The 27186-nt window shown below is 40.4% G+C and overlaps 1 long non-coding RNA gene across 1 annotated transcript; it reads right to left on the reverse strand.

Moving 5' to 3' along the window:
- Positions 1-9579: 9579 nt before the first annotated feature.
- Positions 9580-10496, reverse strand: LOC130211017 (uncharacterized). The gene is made up of 3 exons (XR_008834911.1): positions 10428-10496; positions 10042-10190; positions 9580-9694 (listed from the first exon to the last, which is right to left on the reverse strand). It is a non-coding gene; the product is annotated as an uncharacterized LOC130211017 (long non-coding RNA).
- Positions 10497-27186: the final 16690 nt, after the last annotated feature.

Genomic DNA, 27186 nt, shown 5'->3' on the forward strand with positions numbered 1-27186 from the left:
GAGACAGAAATGACATGCTGCTGTGGAGATACGATCAACAACAGACGTTTAGTTTAATAAAAGAACAAAGACGTGCTATAGAGAACATGTCAGGGGGCGGGCCAATCTTTTTAATGTCATGCGATCTACCGACACTACGCCGCGATCGACTGGCAGGTCGCGATCAACGTGTTGAGACCCTGATCTACAGGAAGTAAAAGTCGTAACAAGGTTTCCGGAGGTGAACCTGCGGAAGGATCATTACCGATGAACAGACCGTCTGCATGAGAGCGGACAGAGTTCAGATTGAAGTGGTGTATTGGAAGCTCATTTTGCAAGTGACTTTTTTTTCGTCCCGACGACCAACGACAGACGGATTGGAAGCTCATTCTGCGCATGCGTTAAATGCGTAAAAAACCCAAAACTAGTTAAACCTGTAATTGAATTAACTGAGTTAACGCGTTATTTTTCACAGCACTAATATACAGGACTGTCTCAGAAAATTAGAATATTGTGATGAAGTTCTTTATTTTCTGCAATGCAATTAATAAAACAAAAATGTCATGCATTCTGGATTCATTACAAATCAACTGAAATATTGCAAGCCTTTTATTCTGATTTATTGCTGATTATGGCTTACAGCTTAAGAAAACTCAAATATCCTATCTCTAAATATTAGAATATCATGAAAAAGTATACTAGTAGGGTATTAAACAAATCACTTGAATTGTCTAATTAACTCGAAACACCTGCAAGGGTTTCCTGAGCCTTGACAAACACTCAGCTGTTATAAATCTTTTTTTTACTTGGTCTGAGGAAATATTAAAATTTTATGAGATAGGATTTTAGAGTTTTCTTAAGCTGTAAGCCATAATCAGCAATATAAAAAAAAATAAAAGGCTTGCAATATTTCAGTTGATTTGTAATGAATCCAGAATGCATGACATTTTTGTTTTTTTAATTGCATTACAGAAAATAAAGAACTTCATCACAATATTCTAATTTTCTGAGACAGTCCTGTATATAAATGCTGTATATATATATTTTTCGATACATATTTCAAAGTCATCTTTATTGTCAATTTTCCATTTGTGGAACATACAAAAGATTGAAAGAAATTCCAAGACTTTTACAAAACTTTTGGGATATCATTTTTTTAAAGGACTTTTCCAGGCCATGAAATAACCATTTTTATCAATCCATGACTTCTTCAGGTTTTCCATGACCGTACGAACCCTGCCAGAGATGCAACACGTCTGGCACACAGAGAGAAGTTCCTGCTACGGAGAAACCCGGCTGTACGGATGTGATTGTGAAGAAATAAATAGACGAAGACGAGACTGACCGGCTTTGCATTTCCCAGACACTCGGGTCAGCCTCTCCTGGTCGCAGTAGTGTCCCGGAGGACACGGCAGGCAGCTGTCCAGGCTCTGAGTCATGGGCTCTGGGTTGTAATAGCCACGAGGACACGGGAACTGGGTGGCATGCCTGGTGCCTATGCACACGAGACACATGACGAGTCAGTGTTGTGGTGTTGAGGACAACAAGAAGCTCCTACACGCAGAACAGTAATGGTTCTTAAATGGTTCTTTAAAAGGCTTTGTGGTTCAACGAAGAACCATCACCTACTGAAGAACCATATTTTCATTTGAGACACCTTTATAGCCCAGCGGCATAGTAAAAAATACGAAACCAATTGTTCAAATTGTTCTAAAAGCACCAAAATTGGCACACATGTAGATTAATACATTCTGAACAATTTTGGATATGGAGGCATTCAAGATTCTCCCCGTAGCACATTTGGCGGCCATTTTTTGAAAATGGCCGCTATTTACCATTAGCGTCATTGAATATGTACCATAATTTGTCTTTTTGTGGATGCTAGAGGTGATAAGTGTGCTAGAGGTGATAAGTAGTGTACAATTACACATACTTGTGTGCTTACCAAATAAAATGGCTACCATTTTACAAGAAAAATGAATTTTACTTTGCAGCGGCAGCGGTGGTGGCAGTGTTGGCGGCTGCAGTAATAGTATATATCAGCTGCCAGACCCGTGATGGGAATCTAGAAGAGTTCTTCAGGCATGAAAATCAGCAATGCCCTCCAGCTTTATCTGACGGAGGGAGACTGTACCTAGGGAGCAAGAGTGACTTGCTGGTGTGCCTTGAAGGCCATGCTGAGCCTCAGTCTGAAGCGCCTACTGTCACTGCTGTTGTCCTCGATGGAGCAGTAATCGTACAGATGTTGAAGCCGGGTACTGCCAACACGTTCGAGAATACGTATGAGCAAGTGTTCATCCCATACGTGTACAACAGCTCCAGAACAGCTATCACGTCTTGACCTTGTGGGACAGCTACAGACTGATTCCTTCAACCGTCAAACAGCGTGGAAAGGATGCGTCGTGTTGTCGTCGGCAGTCATACCAGGAAATTGGCAAAGTTTCCTGCGAGTTGATATCAACAAAGTGGAGCTCTTCAGCTACCTCTCCACCATGCTTGCAGAGTCCTTTCAAGAAGAAGGCAAGGAACTGGTGGTCACTGATGGGGAGCAGGTGATCTGTGTTCCACAGCAAGAGGACATCAACTCACTCGCACCATGCAACCAAGAAGAGGCAGACACTCGCATGATGCTACATGTAGCACATGCTGCACAACATGGTCACCACCAGATACAGGTTCGAACAGTAGACACTGACGTTGTGGTCCTAGCAGTGATGGTAGTCCAGAAACTACCAGCTGGAGACGAACTCTGGGTAGCCTTTGGGACAGGCAAGAACTACCGCTACATTGCAGCCATGAAATAGCTTCCTCCCTTGGTCCAGAGAAGACATGTGCTCTTCCAATGTTTCATGCCATCACAGGGTGTGATACTGTGTCAGCCTTCGTCGGACATGGGAAGAAATCTGCCTGGGCAACATGGAACACGCTGCCAGAACTCACTGATGCCCTGCTGAGTCTGGCAAATGCACCCACAAGCATCCAAGAGGATACAATGCATGTCATCGAGAGGTTTGTAATACTCCTGTATGACCGCACAAGCAAATGCAAGGGCGTCAACAAGGCGAGAAAGAAGCTCTTTGCAAAGAAGAGCTCTGTTCAGAACATCCCGCCAACTTACGCTGCTCTGGAGCAGCATGTGAAGAGATCTGCCCTTCAGGGTGGTCATGTCTGGGGCCAGGCATTGGTACCAGAGCCCGTGCTCCCTCCACCAACAGACTGGGGCTGGCATCGGAGTGATGATGGGCCCTACACACCACTCTGGACCACACTCCCTGAGGCATCCAAGACCTGCTATGAGCTGGTGTCTTGCGGATGCAAGAAAGGCTGCAGAAACCGCTGCAAGTGCACGAAGGCTTCACTGCAATGCACGGGTCTGTGTTTCTGTGAAGGCGAATGCCAGTAGATTAGGACAGAAAACTTGCTAGCCAACATTATGATCTGTAGACATTCATAATCCTGGTGACCAGATTTGAAAAGTTCAGAATCATAATTAACATAGTGTGGCAAAATCTACGTTATTGTATTACATGTATGTACTGCAGGATTACACAATACTGAAAGTTATTGTATTGGCAACTGTTTATTGTGTCCTCTTCTTGAAGCCACTTAGATTTGTTCATTTATATTAGATCTATCCATAAATGTATAACTGTAAGTACTGTGCCTAGAGACTGGGCTTTTGGTCGACTATATAACTACAATCTGACCATACTGTAAACTCCCGTACTCTGTGTATTATTTTGACTACCATTCCATTGCAATTTTGCCAGCAATTTGAAATAAAAAGCAACTTGAGCAATTAAAGTGTGTTCCTGAAATCATGTACTGGTTATTAGAGGTATTATGTCATTGAGTATTGGAATCTTCATCAAATGTCCACTTTTTCCACAAAATGGCGGCCAGTTTGGGGGCCATTTTTGAGAAGATTCATCTAAATATATGTTAAACACTTATTGATGTTAATTCTGATGTAAAAAAAAGGAATTTTGGCCCATCTAGCACCATACTAACGACACATAATGAAGTCTATGTAATGACGCTAATGGTAAATGGCGGCCATTTTGAACAATGGCCGCCATATCTTCCACAGGGCTTATCTTGAATGCTTCCATATCCAAAAATGTTTAGAATATATTAATCTACATGTGTGCCAATTTTGGTGCTTTTAGAACAATTTGAACAATTGGTCTGCTATGCCGCAGGACTATTTATAGGTTTTTTGGAAAACTCTTTCAGGAAATGGTTCTTTTAAAGAAAACTGGTTGGAAAGGTTCTTTGTGGAACCAGAAATGGTGCTAAAGAACCATGTTTTGAAGGTTCTTTGAGACACCTTTATAGGTTCTTTAAGGAAGTCTTTCGGTAATGGTAGAACCCTGGTTTGAAAGGTTCTTTGTGGAACCAGAAATGGTGCCTTAAAGAACCATTTTTAAAGGGTCTTTGAGACACCTTTATAGGTTTTTTTTAAGAACTATTTAAGGAAATGGTTCTTTAAAGAACCCTGGTTTGAAAGGTTCATGTGGAACCATATATGGTGCCTTAAAGAACCATGTTTTGAAGGTTCTTTGAGACACCTTTATAGGTTCTTTAAGGAAGTCTTTCAGGAATAGTAGAACCCTGGTTTGAAAGGTTCTTTATGCAACCAGAAATGGTGCCTTAAAGAACCATGTTTTAAGGTTCTTTGAATAACTCTTTAAGGAAATGGTTCTTTAAAGAACCCTGGTTTGAAAGGTTCTTTGTGGAACCAAAAACAGTTCTTCTATGGCATCACTCTGAAGAACCATTTTCGGTTTCCAGATGGTACCTTCATTTTTCTCTGTGTAGATGGTGTTTTTGGGATAAATTAATTTTTAGATTTTTTTTAATGCAACTGTGACTAAAAGTATTTGTGTGTGTTTCTACCATCTGGGCAGTAGAAGCCAGGCGGGCAGGGGAACTCGGTGAAGTCATCGGTCTTCTCTGGACAGTAGTATCCGGCCGGGCAGCGGGAACACGCCGACTGGCCCGTGAGGTTGGCGTAGCCGCCGGCCGGGCAGGGCAGCGAGCCTGCACCACCCTCGGGGCAGTAATGAGCCGGTGGGCATGGACCTCCGTCTGAGCCTCGAGGAGGAGAGAAAAAACAAGAAGATGTGGCGAATTACTGAGCGCTAAGATCTTAAAGTGATGAATCTAATGTGATAAACCCTGATTAATGCAGGAATCACTTCTTCCAACAAAACACCCTCACATATTCAGATTTCCTGCATTTATCAGCATCTGCTTCTTCTCCATCTGATGCTTATTCATCAGAGTTATCTCTCTGCTATCCACACATTATACATTAGCTCTGTTTGCCACTATTTCATGTCGTGTATGAACTTAAAATTATTCATAGTCATTCATTAATTAGTCGAGACATCTTTGTGTTGATATTTCAAGGTAGTCAAACTGGGTTTATCCTGCAGAATTGGGTGATTATGTCATTATCCTACAAGCACAAATTAAATTAACTTCTCATGAATAAAATAAAAACTCAATATTTTACCTGTAGATGCTGCGTCTCCTCCTGGACAGTAAAATCCCGCCTGACACGGTCCAGATGGACGAGTGAGACCTGCAGCGCCACAGAACCGACCCGCGGGACACGGACTGCAGCCGGAGACGCCCGTCACGTGAAGACTGCGACCACACGCGTGTTACAACACATGCACACACACACACACACACACACACACACACACATGTGCAGTTACTAAAACAATGCACACACAAAAACAACAACAAAAAAAGGATCCACCACACCTGTTGGAGAAGGTTCCTGGTGGACAGGGCAGTGGGAGACCGGTGCCCTCGGGACAGTACCTGCCCTTTGGACAGGCCCCTCCCACTCCTGTGCTGAAGTTACCATCTGGGTTCTGAAAGTTCACACCTTGAGGAGGAGCACATTTAAGATTTAGATTGTTAAATGTATCTATATCAACACCATGGTCCATGTTGTACAGGAGCAGACCTCCATGCAGTGTACCTGCTATGCAGTAGTAACCGGCTGCACAGGGTCCAGTAGGTCCAAACAGAGCCCAGTCCTCACAGTAGAACCCTGGGAGACGATCAGGAAGAGAATTGAAAATGTAACAACTAGAGAACAAGACCGTGATCACAACTGGAGAACAACTGGAGAACATCTTATGTATGTAACGCTGTTCATTCTGGTCACATGACATCTATTGTTCCGTCCATCCTGGAGAGGGGTCCTCCTCTGTTGCTCTCCACTTTTTTTCTCCCGTGAAAGTTTTTTTTCCCTTCTATTTCTCGGGAGTTTTTCCTGATCCGATGTGAGGTCAAAGGTCAGGGATGTTATGCGTGTACAGATTGTAAAGCCCTCTGAGGGAAATTAGTAATTGGTTATATGGGGCTATATAAAATAAACTGAATTGAATGTTGGGATGGAACATGCTATGTTATGTTATTACATCACATCTACATGTTTGGAAATATCACACGTCATTTAGCTGACGCTTTTATCCAAAGCGACTTATAACCATGTTACATTCATACACCATAGACACAGCTACAGGGAGCAACTCAGAGTGAAGTGTCTTGCTCAAGGACACATCGACTAGGGCGGGGATTGAACCGTCAACTTCTCTGATTGAAAGACGGACCTGCTGACCATTGACCCACAGTCGCCCTTATCACATTAACCATCTGGCAAACTATTCAAAACCGCCTCAGTGGAGGTTTCTGATACAGAAGGTGTGTTATGATGACTCACACACACACAATATGAAATAAATACCACAGCTGGTACCAAGGCATGGGAATCCAAAAATCATAAAATAATGTGCCTTCTCTAGTCTTCTAATTATATGTGCTAAAACATGATATTAAAGCCTTTTTATCTCTATTGATTATTTCCACCACATCAAGGGAATGAAGGACAACCCACTAAACATTTAATGGAAAGACTTGTGTGTCTTTCCAGAGCACTGAAGACGACCGTGTGGCAACACTCCCACCTGCTGGACACATGAGGCACTGCTCCACTTGGCTGAGGCCCAACTGAGGGCTGTGCGTGCCGGGAGGGCAGGGAAGGATGCCCTCCACGCCGCCGCCGAGGCAGTAGTGTCCGGCCGGACAGGGCTGGACGCCTTCTCCCGACAGGCAGTAGGTCCCCGAGAGGCAGTCGGCGCACTCCGCTGACCCTTCATCCCCCAAGAAAAAGTACATGGGAGAAGTGAAGTATGGATGAATTTACATCTCTCTATCGCGCATTATTAACTCTGCTTCCTCTCCGGAGTCTTTGTGACTTCCCGTCTCAGAGGGTCCATTGGACCTGGCTGGGTCGGATGCCTCCTGCCCCCCCCCCCTTTCTGGACCGTGGTCCATGCCTATACTACGAGCTATTCATACACCCTGTCATACTCATTGAATGTGTTTATGTGACTCTGTAACGCTTCATTCTGGTCACATGACATCTATTGTTCTCTCCATCCTGGAGAGGGATCCTCCTCTGTTGCTCTCCTGAAGGGTTCTTCACTTCTTTCTCCCCCGTGAAAGTTATTCCTTGGGAGTTTTTCTTGATCCGATGTGAGGTCAAAGGTCAGGGATGTCGTATGTGTACATATTGTAAATTCTGAATTTGTGATATTGGGCCATATAAAATAAACTGAATTTAATTGAAGTAATTAACACCTGGATTTTACATTTAAAAATGTTGCTACTTTATTTATGTCGTGCAGTTCAGTAAAATGTTTTTTTGTTTGTTCCATACCCGTCGTGTTGGAGTACGTCCCATCGGGGCAGAGTACGGGAGAAGTTGAGCCCGTGGGACAGAAGTGTCCAACTGGACACGGGTCCCCCGACACGCCGTCTGAGGGCACGGAGGACGCCGCGCCTCCTGAACAGTAATGACCTATAAATCAATAGATACAAATTAATTTGTAGACAGTCTGGTGGCCAGTGGACTAATACATAATGTTATTCTATTTAAACTGTTAAAATAATATCAAAGAATGTTTTTAAATAACTTTCTCTCCATTGTATTGTATCATATTTTTAATTCCCACACCTGCGTGACAGAGTCCTGATGGCTGGCTCAGGCCGGTGCTGTTGCAGTAGAATCCTGCAGGGCAGGGCCGGCAGGAGGACCGGTTCTGGGCTCCCACGATGCTGCTCCAGGTTCCTATGGGGCACGGGTGCTGCTGGGGGAACGCGGTCCCCCGTGGACAGACGTAGCCTGCGGAACATACGGCTCCAGAGGCCACGCCCACCTGAGGGAATGTCGGAGTGCAGTCAGCGGAATATGACAACGTTGTTTCATTTTGGCTTTCGTGTAGAGTTAGAACTTTTAAAGTTAAAGCTGTGGGGAGCCGGCATTCCTTTCCCACACTATCGGACGCTTATCCAAATAACATTATTTATTTCCCCGACATTTATGTTCATATTAAATGTCACAAAACACTTAAAGCACATACGAAAAAAAAATTATTAAACATACACACAGAATAATGAAAGTGCCATCTGAAACCAAAAATGGTTCTTCAGAGGGATGCCATAGAAGAACCATTTCTGATTCCTTAAAGAACCTTTCAAACCAGGGTTCTTTAAAGAACCATTTCCTTAAATAGTTCCTTAAAGAACGTATAAAGGTGTCTCAAAGAACCTTCAAAACACGGTTCTTTAACGCACCATTTCTGGTTCCAAAACAAGGTTCTTTGGAGAACCATTTCCTTAAAGAGTTCTTCAAATAACCTATAATAGTGCTTCAAACAAAAAAATGGTTCTTCAGTAGGCGATGGTTCTTCGGAGAACCACAAAGCCTTTTAAAGAACCATTTAAGAACCATTCATTTTCAGTGTGTATGTATATGTAGTTTAAATGTCACACTATTTAGTTTCCACTAAAACATAAATTCATTCTTGCATAAGCTGGACATATGATGATATATATATATATATATATATATATATATATATATCTTACTGGAGAGGCAGTGGAGGCTCCAGAGGTGCAGTAGTGTCCCGGATCACAGAGACCCTCAGGGCCCGAGAGACCGGCCCGGCTGCAGAACCAGCCGGCCTCACACGGCCGACAGTACCGCACGGCGTCGCCACCGGGCTGGTCCGAATAAGAGCCCTGGGTCATCAGATAACACCAGGTTACAATATCGATCGTGTGACTTTGAATGAGGGTCAACCATATTCATGAAGAAGACAAAGATGAGAAGGAGACGAGCAAGCGGCTACATAGAAACACACACACACACACACACACATTGCAGATGTAAAAACACACACGGATACTGACTGCAGGACAGGGTCGAGCCCCGGAGGACCCCGGAGGACAGTAGTGTCCTGTGGGACAGAGAGGTGGCCGGGACAAGCCTGTCTGGTTACACACCCGGCCTCCATGACACTCCACACAGGACCGTCCACCTCGACGCTGTGGAGGAAGAATTGACGAGGGGAAATAACCTTAAACCTTTCTCGACATTACGTAATTTTTTTAACAGCACATTTTCAGTAAAACAGCACTTAGAGTTAGAATTATGTATGGATTATTATTTCCTACGGGCTGAAAAGTCCCAAGAGGACAGGGTCGTGGCCCGGCCGCCCCCTCCAGAGTGTAAAAACCCTCCTCGGCTTCGTTCTGGACAGGCGAAGCTGAGCCGCCCGTGCAGTAGAAACCAGGGAAACAAGGACCCGACGGGGAGGTGTTGTTGGATCCTAAACAATAGAAACTGACGGGAAGAGAAAATAATATTGACGCAAGGAATAGGTTTATACACACATACACACAATTTGCATTTTGCACACTCTGTCTATATTTAATATTTTTATATTTAATTTAATTTTTACACTGCAGTCATTAGTATTGTATTGTGTATACATATATATTTTATTTTGTATTTTATATTTTACTTTGTATACTTTACTGCTACTGTGACGACAAATTTCCCCTTGGGGATTAATAAAGTATATATCTATCTATCTATCTATCTATCTATCTATATTTCAGATTGTCCTCCGAAAAATAAATACGCTGATATCTGAATAATAATCGTGTCGTGAGGAAGAATATAATTACCCTTGTGGACAACTGATACACTCCTCAGGTCCGCTGAGGCCGGTGCTGTTGCTGAAGGTGCCGGGTGGACAGGAGAAAGGAGAGGAGGATGCGAGAGGACAGTAACTTCCTGCTGGACACAGACCTCCTGTCGGTCCATCCGCGGGAGTCTGGACACAATATATACAGGTCAAGAAAATCCAAATGATACTGTCGCAAGGTCATTTAATTCCTTAAATACCTATCATTTAATGTTATACATAACAGAATGTTTCATCATATTTTCATCATTACACTCATCGGAACGTGTAAACTGGCTTCATGTGACACTAAAGTGACCTTTAAGTCATATAAAGACGGGAATAAAACTGATGTTTTAATAAAGGATTTAAATATGATGGTCGTACTGCAGACGTTGCTCCCTCTCTGCAGTAGAAGCGCTCTCTGCAGCTTCCAGAAGTCTCGGAGAGTCCGACGCCGCTGCAATACCGGCCTCCGCCACAAGGGGAGCACTCGGACCCGTCGGTGAGAGCCGGACGTGCGCTGTAGGTTCCCTCGGGGCACGGGGTGGGCCTCGAGGTGCCCTCCGCGCAGTAGAAGCCCTGTTCATATTGTGACGGGTGGAGAAATGGTCACATGGTCAATGAACTGTACATCCGACCAATCAAATCACTTTTACATGACTTGGCATGATGGGAGGGGCTACAACGCAGTGTAACAGTTTAGCTCCACGCCTTCCTTTTTGTAATAGTTGTTTTCATCCTGTCACACCATCTCGTCAGTCCAACTCCCCTCACCTGCCTCTGATCACCTCGTTAGTCCCTCATTCCCTTCACCTGGTCCTCACGCCCTTCTCACCTGCAGCCCATCCCCTCATTAGTCCCTCACTATTTAGCTCCCTCACTTCCACTTGTCCTCTGCCAGATTGTCTTGTGTTTTTGTGCCAAGTTCTCCAGCGTTATTAGAGTATATTCCTGACCTGCCTGTTCTGACCCTGCCTGCCTGCCCTGACCTCTGATTCTCTGCCCCGCCCCTTTTTGGACTTGTTTGCTTCTTCGACTGACCTCCCGGTTTTGACCCAGCCTGTTTCCAACCAAAGACAGTATTCTTTGTTACTCCTGTCTGAGTCGTGCTATTGGGTCCACTCTAATAGCGCTGTGACACACACACACAACAAAGTGGTGTGTATTCCTACCTGAGGGCAGACGAGGGGCTCGTGGGTTCCCAGCCTGTCGCAGTAACGCCCGGATGGACATGAAACACACGCCTCTCCGCTGTGACCGAGTGTGTTGTTCCGATAGCGGCCGGCCTGACAGGGGTAGGAGCCGGGGTGGCCGGTCCCCTCGGGGCAGTAGTGACCATGAGGACACACGGCCGTCTGAAATATTGCAGCGTACAGAATAATTGTGTCGGTGCATTCTTCAGCTAGAATTTTTTTTTTTAAGTCCCCATCTATATTTCTGTGCTCCGATTTTCACCGTATAGTAAGTAATGTAATCGCTATGATCAAATGAACTACAAAACACACATTACTAAATGTGTTCATCTTAAAATGCTATATATCTTAGGCATCTTACGGGCCTGGTGATAGGCTGCTCCTGAGGCTGCTGGGAGTAACAGTACTTCCCCTCCGGACACTGGACACACTCTGTGAGGTCACGCAGACCAGGAGAGGCACTGTAGGTGCCATTGGGGCAAGGAACGGGGTTCGGATCCTATAAGAGGGGGGAGAGTAGTTTAATGAACTATAAGTGCTTTACGTGAATAAAAAGAGGGAACATATTTACACTAGCGTTCAAAAGTTTGGAGTCACTTGGAAATGTCCTTATTTTTCAAAGAAAAACACAGTTTTTTTCAATGAAGACAACGTTAAATTAATCATAAATACCCTCTCTCCATAGTTAATGTGGTAAATGACTATTCTCTGGTGTTTAATGAAGTCTCTACAGAGGTGTATAGAGGCCCATCTCCAGTGTTTCTAGTGGTACATTGTGTTATCGCCTTAGAAGACTAACGGAGGGGTAGAAAACACTTGAAGACCCTTTTTTTTGTGAGCGCAGCTGAAAACAGTTATGCTGGTGAGAGAAGCGATATAACTGGCCTTCCTTTGAGTGACAAGTTTGAAGAACAACATAAATATTTACAATAAAAATCATTATTTCTAACCATGTCAATATCTATTTATTTTGCAATTAATTTGATAAATAAAAGTCTGAGTTTTCATGGAAAACACAAAATTGTCTGGGTGACCCCACACTTTTAAACGGTAGTGTGTTTATTCCGATGCTGTGAGCATCGCTCTGACTCACGACGCCTCCTCCGGGGCAGTAGAAGCCTCGAGGACAGAGGGTGGCGGAGCGCCGGGGGTCCCGGGCCAAACCCCGAGAGCAGAGAAAGCCCGGCGGACACACCATGACGCTCAGCATGGCCTCCTGGCTGGTGGTCTCGTTACTGCAGTAGTGGCCCGGCAGGCACGGAGAACACTCGGCGGAACCCTCGTCCTACACACAGAACAATTATGGTTCTTAAATAGGTCTTTAAAAGGCTTTGCGGCTCCACGAAGAACCATTTTTTCATTTGAGGCACCTTTATAGGTTCTTTGAAGAAGTATTTAAGGAAATGGTTCTTTCAAGAACCCTGGTTTGAAAGGTTCTTTGAGATATGTTGCCTTAAAGAACCATGAGGTTCTTTAAAATAACTTTATAGGTTCTTTAAGGAAGTCTTTCAAGAACCATGGTTTGAAAGGTTCTTTGTGGAACCAGATATGTTGCCTTAAAGAACCATGTTTTGAAGGTTCTTTGAGATACCTTTAAAGGTCTTTTTAACGAACTATTTAAGGAAATGGTTCTTTAAAGAACCCTGGTTTAACAGGTTCATGTGGAACCAGATATGTTGCCTTAAAGAACCATGTGTTGAAGGTTCTTTGAGACATCTTTATAGGTTCTTTAAGGAAGTCTTTCAGGAATGGTAGAACCCTATTTTGAAAGGTTCTTTGTGGAACCAGAAATGGTGCCTTAAGGAACCATTTTTTGAAGGTTATTTGAGACACCTTTAGTTTTTTTTAAAGAACTATTTAAGGAAATGGTTCTTTAAAGAACCCTGGTTTGAAAGGTTCTTTGTGGAATGAAAAATGGTTCTTCTATGGCATCACTCTGAAGAACCATCTTCGGTTCCAGATGGCACCTTCTTTTTCACGGACGAGGATGTGAAGGAAAGACTATGAGAGTTATAAGGGAGGTAAAGAGAAAAAGAAAGAAAAAAAGAGACTGAAAACACGAGGAAGAGGAGGATGGAAACTTGCGAGATGCTGGTATAATAACAGACTTATGGGCGTGATTGATGCCCCAGCCGGTTCCCACCGGTTCTCCCAGTGTACCGCGGTTATAAAGACGAGGCCTTACTGAGAAGCTGCCAGCTCCACACACTCTGGGGTTGACGGTGGCCGAGTGGGGACAGAAATAACCGGCGGGGCAAGCGGAGCAGTCCTCCAGCCGCCGACCTGCTTTCAGATGGCGAAATGTGGAGCTGGAGAAAAGACAGAAAAAAGAAAAGAATATCCTCAAATCAAACTTATTCTTATACATACAAACATTCATTAAAAGCTCAGTTGAAGAACTTCTTAATTAGTACCCATCTGTGTCAGCACTGGAACGTAACTGCTCCTTACGGCCCTCAATTTATATATGTCATTTACTCTGCAAGCTTTTATGTTCTGTGTCTCCGACATGGATGTTTTTTTTATTCTGTCCATTTTAACATATATTTCTGTCTCTTGTATTATTTTGCTCTGTGTGTTTTGAAGTTGTGAGCCTCTGTGTTGCACGTCTTGTAATTACTTGACAACGTCTAAGAGTCTCCTGAATGAGGATATCCCTATTAATTGTTTGTGCACCCATTAAAAAGCGTCAAAAGTTGTATAGCTTATATCACCAGCATAACTGTTTTCAGCTGTGCTAACATAATTGCACAAGGGTTTTCTAATCAGACATTAGTCTTCTAAGGCGATTAGCAAACACAATGTACCATTAGAACACTGGAGTGATAGTTGATGGAAATGGGCCTCTATACACCTCTGGAGATATTTCATTAGAAACCAGACAATTCCACCTAGAATAGTCATTTACCACAGTGGTCCCCAACCTTTTTTGAGCCAATGACCGGTTCCGTGTCAGAAATAATTTCCACGGACCGGCAATATAAATGACGTAATACACACATGACCATACACACAACGAAAGACGAAAAGTGCCCAAACCTCAACTCATCGCCCGAATTAGTGTGTGTGTGCGTGCGTTTACCTGCCTGCAACTGCCAACGAGCCGGCGACAGACACAGTGTTGTGGTTGGTCTCCTAACCGAGTTCTTTCTGCTGTCATTAGAACAAACAGCAGAGTTGTTGAAATGTCCCTTAAGTCCACCCACGTCATTTCTCGTCATCATTTTTTTTCTTGCTGCTTCTTGGCTCGATTCACTGGGTTACGTTGTTTACAAATGGGTTTTTGGGTCTATTCTGTTGCAATCGGGTTTTTTGGTGGGTACTACCGCTCAAACTCTTAAAAAGCCTCCTCACAGTCCACGTCATCAATGTCTGTTCCGCTGTTCTGTTGTTCGCCCTGCAGCGACAGCGCAGCCCAACTGAAAAACATGTGTGTCAAAACGGAAATTGACCTGAAGTGACAGATTGATTGAATTTGTTTGAATTTGAAGATTCTTTACTGTGCCGTGCGCAGAGGAGACGGCGCGTGAAACTCGCCTGCAAAGATAAACCGAACGCGGCTCTGACCGCACTCTGAACGCAGACGTACACAAAAATTTTTTTTTTCAATTTAAAAAAAAAAAAATTTAAAAAAAAAAAAAAAAAAAAATTATTTATATTTTTTTTTATTCACTTTTTTCCGCGGCCCGCGGAGCAGGGTCAGCCCGGGCCCGGGTTCAAGGGATTTACCACATTAACAATGTATAGTGTGTATTTTTGATTAATGTTATCTTTATTGAAAAAACAGTGCTTTTCTTTGAAAAATAAAGACATTTCTAAGTGACGCCAAATTTTTGAACGGTAGTGTATATATTGTATATCTCATCGGTTTGTTTTGTGACTATCTGCCTCTCGGGACTAGAGATGAAAAAAATAGCCTCTTGGCACATTGACAAAAAGTGTTTTTTATTAATGTGACTGTCCCCTTATCAAATAAAACCAAAGTAAATGACAGCAGCTTAATCCATTATCATCATACATATAGCTAATAGTTTCCATATGTCCACACTGCCTGCTTACAGAGGGCACGGTGAAGGTTTGGAGGTTCCCTTTGGACAGAATGAGCCTTTAGGACAAACCAGGCAGTCTTCTCTGTATCTGTTGCCCATTTGAAGGCTGTACGTCCCCGCGGGGCACGGGAACTGGGTTCCATACGCAGTCCCTGGTGAACATAAAAAATATTAATATCCCCAAAAAATATTGCAGCTCTTAAAAAGAAAAAGAAAATCTTATTTTAGCAAATACATTTCATATGGAAAGCAGTAGAAAGTAGAAATAAATAGATTTAATAATTTAATGTAGATGCTACCTCTATATTATCACGTATGTCACACTCATGCAGGGGAGGACATTTACATATTTTTTAGGGGGCAATTTTTACCCCCATTGATTAAAATCCAGGGGCATTTAAAAATAAATTTGGGGCACTTTTTGAAACTTGTGAAATAACATTTAACTTTTGTTAAACAATAATAAATATGCTTATTTAGGCTTACAGGATATGAGCAATTGTCCTAAAAATGGCAACAATAAGACTATTAAGCAGTAGTCTACATATTCAAAGTGTTTTCTTAGATTTGTTTTGAACAAAAAACAAACAGAAAAAATAAATCAGACGATCATATTCAATTTTATTCTTATTTATTTGTGGTTATGTATTTTTATTAAATTTTTTAAACAACTATTAACAATTATAACTTATTTCTTTGTTTTTTTATTATAAAAAATTTGATTTGTTGATTTTTGTGTGTGTACCTACCGAGTACAGGCAATACAGATACACACACAACAAAAATAAAATGCTATTAAATTATTAGAGGATATTATGGGGGCATTTTTTGCCCCTCCTAGTGAGATCAGGGGGAAAATTATATTTCTTAGGGGCAGTTTTGCCCTTTGCCCCCGTGTATTCCCGACACTGCGCTCATGTGTACCTTCGGGACAGAAGTGTCCAGAACTGCATCGACCCGACGGAGCTCCAGATCCGGCCAGACAGTACCAGCCCGGTGGGCACGGCCCACACTCGCTCTCAGCTTCCAGCCCACTCCGACCACTCCAGGACCCCACGGGGCACTCGTACTGGGTGGGGAACATAGTCCCAGGGGGACAATAGTGGCCTGCGAAGCATGAGATTGGTGGTCTCTGGATACCACCGGTTCCTGTTGAAAGCATAAATAACACAGACCTCAAGTGTTGGGAAAAACATGCACGCTATAGATTTTATTGATATAAAGTAGGTTTAGGGCAGAGGTCGGCAACCTTTCCAATCCAAAGAGCCATATTTTACACCAAGAAACATGTGTCCGTAGCAACAAAAGCTATTTGATATCACAGCTTATAAAGTTGTATGTATATATATGTAGTCATATTATATCTACAATAACTATAGTGTGTTGTATTTATGAAATTAATATAGAACCAGAATAAAGACACTATTGCTATTTTACTGGTTATAACAAAATCAAACTCTTATGAAGAGGAGAAGAAAAAAATACATTGTTATATATATATATATATAATTAATTATATATATATAATTATATATATATAAATATCCATAGCCACATGCCGACCCCTGGTTTAGGGGATATTGACACAATTAAACATCGCTATAGCTTCAACTAAATACCCGTATAGTGATATAATGTGTCAATAGTTTGAACTTGTTTACACACAATAAAACATCAAGAAAGTAAATGATTATCAACGTGGACGTAGGGATGAACTTAAGAGACGTTAATTCCTTTTAAATGTTACATCTCTAGAGAAGTCAAGTAAGCTTGTCACATGACATCCTCAATGCACCCTTATTGTCTAGGAAAACACATTAAAGCTATATCATATATATATATATATATAAAATGTTATATATATGTACAATTTTATATATGTATGTATATATATATATATTATTATTAGGGCTGTCAATCGATTTAAAAAAATTAATTAATTAATCGCACATTTTGAAATTGCAATTAATTAATCGCAATTAAAAGTTAAAAGTTAAAAGTTCATTCTTTTTAAAGACCAAACTTCACACAGAGCTGTGTTTCAAAGAGGCTCCTACCTATAAAGTGCCAGCGAGGTATTTAATATTGTGGATGATAAATTGTTTCTTCAGTGAAACATCAGATTAGTAAAAAAAAAGAAGTATATTGAGACCCCATTGGTCCTGTCATCTTTAACACTGAACAGCAGAACCAGTGGCCTTGGTGACTGACTGACATTCAGATATGTCACGTTAACCCTCTGGAGGCTGGGGGCATTTTATACATTTTACAACAACAACAAAATTCACCTTTTAAAGGTGTTTGCATATGACACATACCCACGTGTTATACATCAAACATTCCAGAACAATCTCATCTCTATTCAATGAGGCTCATTGTCCTGGTGCCGTGTCCTCTGCTCTCTGACTGACAGGCTGCTATAGAGCCTCACCCGTGAGGTGGGAGGTCCTTTGTGATTTACTGAGTGTTCATTGGTTGTTTTTTCCCCAAAATGTTGACAGACAAACGGATTGACCAATCACGTTGAAGGTTTCGTGTGACGAGTTCTTTCTGCGCCTCGTCCCCCGACACGTCGCCCCTCTGTTCCTCTGTGTATCAGAGGGGGAGACGGGAGGAAGGAGGAGCAGGAGGAAACCCGACTGATTCATCCACGAGTTTAAAATGATTTCTGCTTCTTATTTTCGCGGGAAAATAATTGTTTTAAAAACGGAAACAGTGTTAAACCGTACTGCCGCATTTTGACACTCGGTTTGAGTGTAAAAACTTCAAAATAATTTAAAACAAAGTTGCGTTAATTGCGTTAAAATATTTTAGTGCGTTTACGCGGCCAAATTAATCGCATAGATTAACGCGTTAACGCTGACAGCCCTAATTATTATATATATATATGCATGTATATATATATATGTTGACTCCAAGGCCATATATATAATTATATATATATATACAGGACTGTCTCAGAAAATTAGAATATTGTGATAAAGTTCTTTATTTTCTGTAATGCAATTAAAAAACAAAAATGTCATGCATTCTGGATTCATTACAAATCAACTGAAATATTGCAAGTCTTTTATTCTTTTAATATTGCTGATTATGGCTTACAGCTTAAGAAAACTCAAATATCCTATTTCTAAATATTAGAATATCATGAAAAAGTATACTAGTAGGGTATTAAACAAATCACTTGAATCGTCTAATTAACTGGAAACACCTGGAAACACATTTTCAAATGTTTGATTTTGTTTTGCTGTTATAAATCTTTTTTACTTGGTCTGAAATATTCAAATTTTATGAGATAGGATTTTAGAGTTTTCTTAAGCTGTAAGCCATAATCAGCAATATTAAAGAATAAAACTTGCAATATTTCAGTTGATTTGTAATGAATCAGAATGCATGACATTTGTTTTTTATTGCATTACAGAAAATAAAGAACTTTATTCTAATTTTCTGAGACAGTCCAACTGAGCATGTGCATCACACTGAAAGAGAAGCAGCACCTCGAAGGCAGGCGTAGCGGGCCGGGCACCGCTGACACTGCGAGCGGTCGGTGAGGTCGGTGCGGTCGCTCAGGGTCCCCGGCGGGCAGGCGCTTGCCGGCGAGTTCGGTTTCGAGGAACCGGGGGGACACACGAACCTGTCGAGATTCAGGGCAAAACAATATGGTCCAACAATACTCGAACTTGGAGAGAACATTGTTGGAAAAATATAATTTGATTCCCTGTCATCCCCAGGATAATTTCCTTCCAGTCACTCCACTGCACACCACTTAATTATTCACTTAAGTACACTTGAATACAAGTAACTCTTCACTTTAAATACACTTTAAACTGACATCCACTCGTTAAAGTTCTGAAACCTGCCCGTCTGTGCACTTCATTTTATATTTATATTCTTAATTCTCACACTGTTGTTGATTATCGTTAATTGTTGTTAATGTTATTGTTTACTGTCGCACCACCCGCCATGACAAATTCTCTTGCTTATTGTTTTTTTTCCCTGTATATATGTGTTCTATTTGTGGTGAAAAGACAACAAATTAAGTGTTCGAAAAAATAAAAAGATTCAGGAAAAAAATAGGGTGACAGAGCAAGCACCCCTTTTTATTTCTTTTTTATTTCTCTTGCTGGTTGTTATTATTTGGTTTGAATTTCTGTATATATGCGTTCTATCTGTGGTGAAAAACCAAAAACATTAAGTGTTAAAAAAAATAAAAAAACATTCAGGAAAAAGATAGGGGGACAGAGCAAACACCCTTTTTTATTTCTCTTGCTTGTTATTATTTGTTTTTAATTTCTGTATATATACATATATATATATATATGTTCTATCTATGATGAAAAGACACAAAATTAAGTGTAAAAAAAAAAAACTTTTAAAAAAAGATTCAGGAAAAAAATAGGGTAGAATTACAAAAAAATCTTGACTGTATCAAGAACACGCGTTGGCCGTCTCATTGAAGCGTGCGTCACAGAGCACCTCCTCTTACCCTTGCATGCAGTCCACATCGGGGGCTCTCAGCGCCACCTGTGTGCAGGCCTTGCCCGCGTGGCACTCCCTGCAGTCGCTGGGCTCGTCCTGGCCCTCTAAGGGGTTGAAGGAGCCCGGGGGGCAGGGCTCGGGGTCGCTTCTCCCCTCGGGACAGTAGAAACCAGCCGGGCACTTGAGACAGTCCTTCACACCTGGAGGCGGCATAGACACTCGATGTATGTGATGTAAATACACTGTCGCCTACCCCATTAGAATATCTCTTATATTAAAGTTTTATTTGGATATCCGTTGACCCGTTTCATCTCTACCGACAGCTCCAGCTCGTGATTGACAGTTGTGTTTTTAAAAATGTGTTTTTCTCTTCGCCCTCTCGACATCCATCTGTTGCAATTTCTCATCTATATATATTGCGCTTCGTCATGGGAACAAAACAGCACTTATACTTTTATATAATCACTGGGGTGTTGCTGTGATATACTGCTGGAGCTCCATATGAATATAAACTGAGCTGCTGAGGAAACTGGAGGGAATATTGATTTCCCTGTCAAATAAATGCAGGCCATGGCCTCTGCCCAGTATGCAAAGAGAGGGAAGAAAAGAAAAAAAATCAATGACTGTGCATATGAAATATTACTTAATAAGTGGTGAGTGTAAAACGGTAATAATCCAGTTCATAAATTCACTTATTGCTCCTTGGTGAGGGGTGAAGGTGCCTCGTGGACATATCACTTCTTCCAAGGTGCCAGCAGGACAGTATTTCCCTCGAGCACACGGCAGGCCGGGACCCGACGAGCCTGTGCACACACACACACACACACACACACACACACACACAAAAATCAAGCAATTTTCACGTTCTTTTCTTGGTTGTAGTTACTTCCAGTGACACATTTGGTGTGACACATCCATTGAGGTCAGTGTACTGGTGCCTCGACGTACCTGCAGGACAGAAGCGTCCTTCCCTGCATCTCGTGCAGGCCGCCCTACTTGTCTGACCCAGTTGTTCCCCGGCTGTACCAGCGGGGCAAGGGGACCCATGCGGGCTGCCGGTGCCCTCTGCACAGTAATAGCCCTGTGGGCACAGGAACTGGGAGGTGGGTCTCCATGAGCTGCCTTCCAGACAGTAAAACCCTAAAGAAAATATAAATATATTATAGCGTTGTAATAGGTTATTTGGATTTGTACACGTACATAAAGGAAGTCTTACATTTTAAATGAATACATAAAGAAAGATATGATTCATTAATATGGAATATTATGGAGAATATCATTTTCTTTCCATCTTTTGTCACCCATCTTATGCATTTTTCATTTGATGTTAGTAATTTTGTAAAATTTTAAATATTATATCGGTGGAGGCTTTAAATAAGCCCAGTTGGCTTTTTGACTCTTTTTGCACTAAAATATTCATTTATCTCTGTTGTGATTTTTATTTTATTTTTACCAGGGGGTACGTGAAGGCACTCCAGGTGGTACGTGAGATTTTAAAAATCTATATTTAAAATGAGCATCCATTTAAACAAAAATCCTTTAAAAATAGTTATTTAATAAATATGCAATACAATATAAGTGTAAGTTTATTCATGATATATATTCTATATTAAATCAGACATTGATGGCACAGCGCTGTGTATGACATCTTCTTTTCAACCCAAAATGTGCACTCATTGTGCAGTTTTGTTTCATAAATAAATATTTTAAAAGTTTTTTAAATAAATGAAATGGTTATTTTGAGAAAAAGTCAAAAAAAGTCCAGAAAAAGTCCAAATAAGATTGAGAACCACTGATGTATGGTCATTCTTACAAAAAAATTAACCAAATCAAATTAGACTATTAGGCTTGAAAAAGTCTCGCTGAGTTGGTAGTTTTAGGGTATGTGTTCTGTCGGAAATTAGAACTAGGAGTATAACATTTAAAAAGGTTAACCACTGTCAATCAATACTGTACCTGCAGGGCAGATTGTGCATTCTCTCAACCTCTGCAGACCTCCTTGAGGGCTGTACGTCCCTGCAGGACAAGGAGCAGCTACACCTCCCACACAGTAGTGACCTGAGGGCGAGAAAACAAGATAACTAATTAAACGTTGTCCAACAGAGACAGATGGAGGTGAGTAAACTGTGAATGTAAATATCAGCGTGCAGAGGTGAACTCCTGACCTATCGGACAGACCACACACGCCGCCGCCGACTCTTCCCTCGCTTCTTTGTATGTTCCCGGCCGGCAGCCGATCGGTTGGCCGGACCTGTGGCCCGGCGGGCTCCAGCGGGCGGCTTCGGCTCCGACGCACGGCGACGACGCGTCGCTGCAGTTACAGCCGGTCTGTCCGGGTGTGGAGGACGTACGCGGAGGACAGGGGAGCGGCTGGGACATCCCACCGTCTGGACAGTAGCTTCCTGTTGGCAGTGGACAGAGAGGACACAGAAGCAACTGATTTGTTTTTAAAGTCTACCGACTCAGAATCAGCTTTATTAGCCGTGTATGTGTTCACATACATGGAATTTGACTCTGGTTACACGTAGGCTCTCGTCATACAATGTAATTTACAAATAAAAATACATTGAAGACCACAGAATAGCAACATGTACACTACCGTTCAAGAGTTTGGGGTCACTGAGAAGAAGAAAAAACGTAGAAATGTCCTTATTTTTCAAAGTAAAGCACTGTTTTTTTCAATAAAGATAACATTAAATTAATCATAAACACACTTTATACATAGTTAATGTGGTAAATGACTATTCTCTGGTGTTTAATGACATCTCTACAGAGGTGTATAGAGGCCCATCTGTTCTAATGGCATCGCCTTAGAAGACGAACGGAGGGTTAGAAAACCCTTTAAAACCTTTTTTATGTGAGCGCAGCTGAAAACAGTTATGCTGGTGAGAGAAGCTATAAAACTGGCCTTCCTTTGAGCCACAAGTTTGAAGAGCAAAATTAATATTCCACATTAAAATCATTATTTATAACCTTGTCAATGTCTGGACTATATTTTCTATTCCTTGTGCAATTCATTTGATAATAAAAGTGTGAGTTTTCATGGAAAACACCAAATTGTTTGGGTGACCCCAAACTTTTTGAACGGTAGTGTGGGTAAAACATAAAAATTAAAAAAAACAGTGACAATGACTTTGGAATATTAGTGTAGAAAGAAAGTAATAGTGCAAGTATGTGGATGTGTCTGATTAAGTGTTTATCAGAGTGACGGCCAGTGGGAAGAAGCCGTTCTGTGTGTGCGTGTGTGTGTGTGTGTGTGTGTCTATTGCTGTATTGAGGGTACAGATGAGATAACAGTGATTTTTATTCCTGCTCTATACCTGCTGGACACTGCAGACACCGGATGGTGCACGCGGTGGAGTAGAAGCCCGGGAGACATCCGTCACACACAGTGTGATCGGGGCTGGGCTCTTTGCCAGGTCCACACTGTAAGGCACATATAAGGGAGAAAAGAGCACATGTATTGGATGTATTTATTCAATTTTGAAGGCAAACTTTACCAACCTTTTGTATGGTTTTTATGATTTACTTTTAATAGTATGTATTACTTACTTTTAATGGTTTTTATTACCACTTTTAATAGTATGTATTATTAAATTGTAATGGTTTTTATTACTTACTTTAAATAGTATGTGTTACTTACTTACTTTTAATGTTTTTTACTACTTTGTTTTAGATGTATGTATCACTTACTTTAAATGGTTTTATTACTTACTTTTAGGAGTATGTATGACTTACTTTTAATATTATGTATTATTTACTTTTAATAGTATGCATCTCTTACTTTTAATGTTTTTTAATAGTATGTATTACTTACTTTTAATGTTTTTTCTGACTTATTTGTAATGTTTTTTCTGACTTACTTTTAATAGTATGTATTATTTACTTTTAACGGTTTTTATTACTTACTTTTAGGAGTATGTATTACTTACTTTTAATGTTATGTATTATTTACTTTTAATAGTATGCATCACTTACTTTTAATGGTTTTTAATAGTATGTATTACTTACTTTTAATGTTTTTTCTGACTTATTTGTAATGTTTTTTATGACTTTCTTTAAATAGTATGTATTATTTACTTTTAATGGTTTTTATTATTTACTTTTAATAGTATGTATTACTTACTTTTAATGTTTTTTATGACTTATTTTTAATGTTTTTTATTACTTTCTTTTAATGTGCTGTACTGTAGCTTCGCATTGTGTGTATTTTGTGTTCCTCTCACCACATATACTGTAGTAGTGTGTCTTATCCTGAACTGTTTGTTGTTGTTTTATGTTTATTATGGTCTGTCAAAGGACTACAGATGCAAAGTAGCTGTGTAGCTACAATCTGGTTCAGTGCATCAAATGGTGACATGTATATTTTAACTGTACATGGTCATAGTCCCTTTTAAATAAAGATAATAATAAATGCAAACCAGACATCGCCTCGCTCAGATACGCCACCTTGTAAGGACGTCACAGTCTGCTGGGATATTTACCGTTGTGGGAAATCCAGAGGTGCAGACAGAGTCTACAGGGCATGTCAGACACTGGAGGACCCCCTCGGGAGAATGCTGCCCCGGGGGGCATAAAGAAAGCGTCCCATTGGCTGGATCACGTGAGAAACCTGCAGGACAGAGTCGACAGTCCACTCTGTCCTCTGAACTGATGAGACCTGGAAAACAAGGCTGACAACACACACCGAAATGAGTAAAGACAATACAACGACAACAATACTGCTGGGCACACAACAACAATATTTAAGGTTTCAGATATAGACACGCATGAGGGGGGAACATATCTCAAGTTTATGTCGAATTTACCTTTTTTTAAATTTGATCTGCATGTCAAACACAGGTGTGACTAGTCATTAATTTATAAATAATTGTTGTCTAAATGTTCATAGTTGTTTGCACTTTATTTACTTAATTACTACTATTACTCACTTTATGTCGGATAAGAGACAAACATATTTTCGATCTTCTGTATGTTCCACAAATGCAAAATTGACAATAGAGATTATTTTAACTTTGACATTACTTTAATTTCTGCATTGCATCCCAGTAAATGCTTGTTAATCTTTTTAGTTCCAACTGTGCTTTTTCCTGAGATGACAAATTTAAATATTTGCAGTGGGGAAAAAAAGGTATTTTCTTTTATTTGTCTGGGGGTCCCCGCGACCCTAATGAGGATAAGCGGTATTGATAATGGATGGATGGATGGATTGTCTGGGGGTACGTAAAGGCACTCTAGGGGGTACGTGAGATTTAAAAAAACATCTATTTAAAATGAGCCTCCATTAAAAAAAATCCTTTAAAAATAGTTATTAAATAAATATGCAATACATTATAAGTTCATTAAGGGAATGGTATATATTCTATATTAAATCAGACATTGATGGCACAACGCTGTGTATTACATATTCCGCTCAACCCAAAATTAAGTGCAATGATCAGGGGGCACTTGGCAGGCTACTAACCAGTGGGTTAGTTTCACTATTATTTTAGTCACTTCGTTTTGCAGACTTGTTTTTAAAAAATCACGTCGGCGGATATTTTAAAAGTTTTTTAAAAAGGACTCGAAAATAAATCAAATGGTTATTTTCAGAAAAACTAAAAAAAAGTCAAGAAAAAGTTAAAAAAAGATTGAGAACTAATAAAATAATTATCCAAGTAAAATTTGACTATTAGGCTTGAAAAACTCTTGCTGAGTTGGTAGTTTTAGGGTATGAGGGCATGACAACACCAACAGTGATAAAGTGCTGGTATTGACAGCCGCCGTTCACCTTGCAGTCGCTGACGCTGCTCTTTCCCGTGTAGAGGTTGAACGTGTCTGCCGGACATCTCCGAGGTGCAGACACATCGCCGGGGCAACTATACAACATAAATATATGAATTCATTGTAAATTAAAGTTAGATGTCTCATTAGTCGTTTTAGTATCGGTTGCATATATATATATATACATACATACATATATAAATAAATATAAATACACATAAATATATATATATATATATATATACATACATATATATACAGGACTGTCTCAGAAAATTAGAATATTGTGATGAAGTTCTTTATTTTCTGTAATGCAATTAAAAAAACAAAAATGTCATGCATTCTGGATTCATTACAAATCAACTGAAATATTGCAAGCCTTTTATTCTGATTTATTGCTGATTATGGCTTACAGCTTAAGAAAACTCAAATATCCTATCTCTAAATATTAGAATATCATGAAAAAGTATACTAGTAGGGTATTAAACAAATCACTTGAATTGTCTAATTAACTCGAAACACCTGCAAGGGTTTCCTGAGCCTTGACAAACACTCAGCTGTTATAAATCTTTTTTTTTACTTGGTCTGAGGAAATATTAAAATTTTATGAGATAGGATTTTAGAGTTTTCTTAAGCTGTAAGCCATAATCAGCAATATTAAAAGAATAAAAGGCTTGCAATATTTCAGTTGATTTGTAATGAATCCAGAATGCATGACATTTTTTTTTTTTAATTGCATTACAGAAAATAAAGAACTTTATCACAATATTCTAATTTTCTGAGACAGTCCTGTATATATATATACATACATATAAATATATAAATATATATAAATACACATACATATATATGTAAATATATATATATATAAATACATACACACATATAAATATATATATATGTATTATCATGGTGTACATAGCAATAGGTATGCAGGTCACAGGGTTCAAACACATGTCGACCAATGCATTTCCATGACTTTAAAACCAAATTTCCATGAGCAAACATGTTATGAAATCTCGGTGTTTACACGAGTATATACCTAAAATGAGAGAAAATAGTTTAATTAAAAGAATTAATGTTAATATAAATGTTATTCTTTTAAACAAACTGTGTAAATGAATATATGAATATGACAAATTTCCATGATTTTTCAAAAATGTTGGGATAACTTTCTTTTTTTAAAGGGCTTTTCCAGGCCTGGAAATAAACCATTTTCAAAATGTCAGAACTTTGCCAGGTTTTCCATGACCGGACGAACCCTGAGGCCAGTAATAAAAAGTGGAAGTTGAAGACTTACAAATGACCAGAGGGACATTCCAAGCAAAGCTGGTGGGAGAAGTATTTCCCCTCTGGACACTGATCAACGTCGAGGGAGACGTCTGCACTGCCTTCAGAGGATTCTTAGACGGAGATTTCATTGCAGGAAGGACGTTAGAAGAGACATAATAAGAAAGACCGTCGAGTTTCTTCTTAAATAAGCTCAATTTGCTCTTACCTGAGGCGCGTCCACATTGTGGCAGCAGCGGAAAAATCCACGACGCTGTAAAACAGAACAGGTGCGTTACTGTCCATGACCTCATCATTACTTAAATCTAATAATTCAAATCCACAGTTGTTCCATTTGTTTTGTGTGTGTATGTGTATATTATCACTCAA

The sequence above is a fragment of the Pseudoliparis swirei genome, chromosome 20, assembly GCF_029220125.1.
Source record: "Pseudoliparis swirei isolate HS2019 ecotype Mariana Trench chromosome 20, NWPU_hadal_v1, whole genome shotgun sequence".
Lineage (NCBI taxonomy): Eukaryota > Metazoa > Chordata > Actinopteri > Perciformes > Liparidae > Pseudoliparis > Pseudoliparis swirei.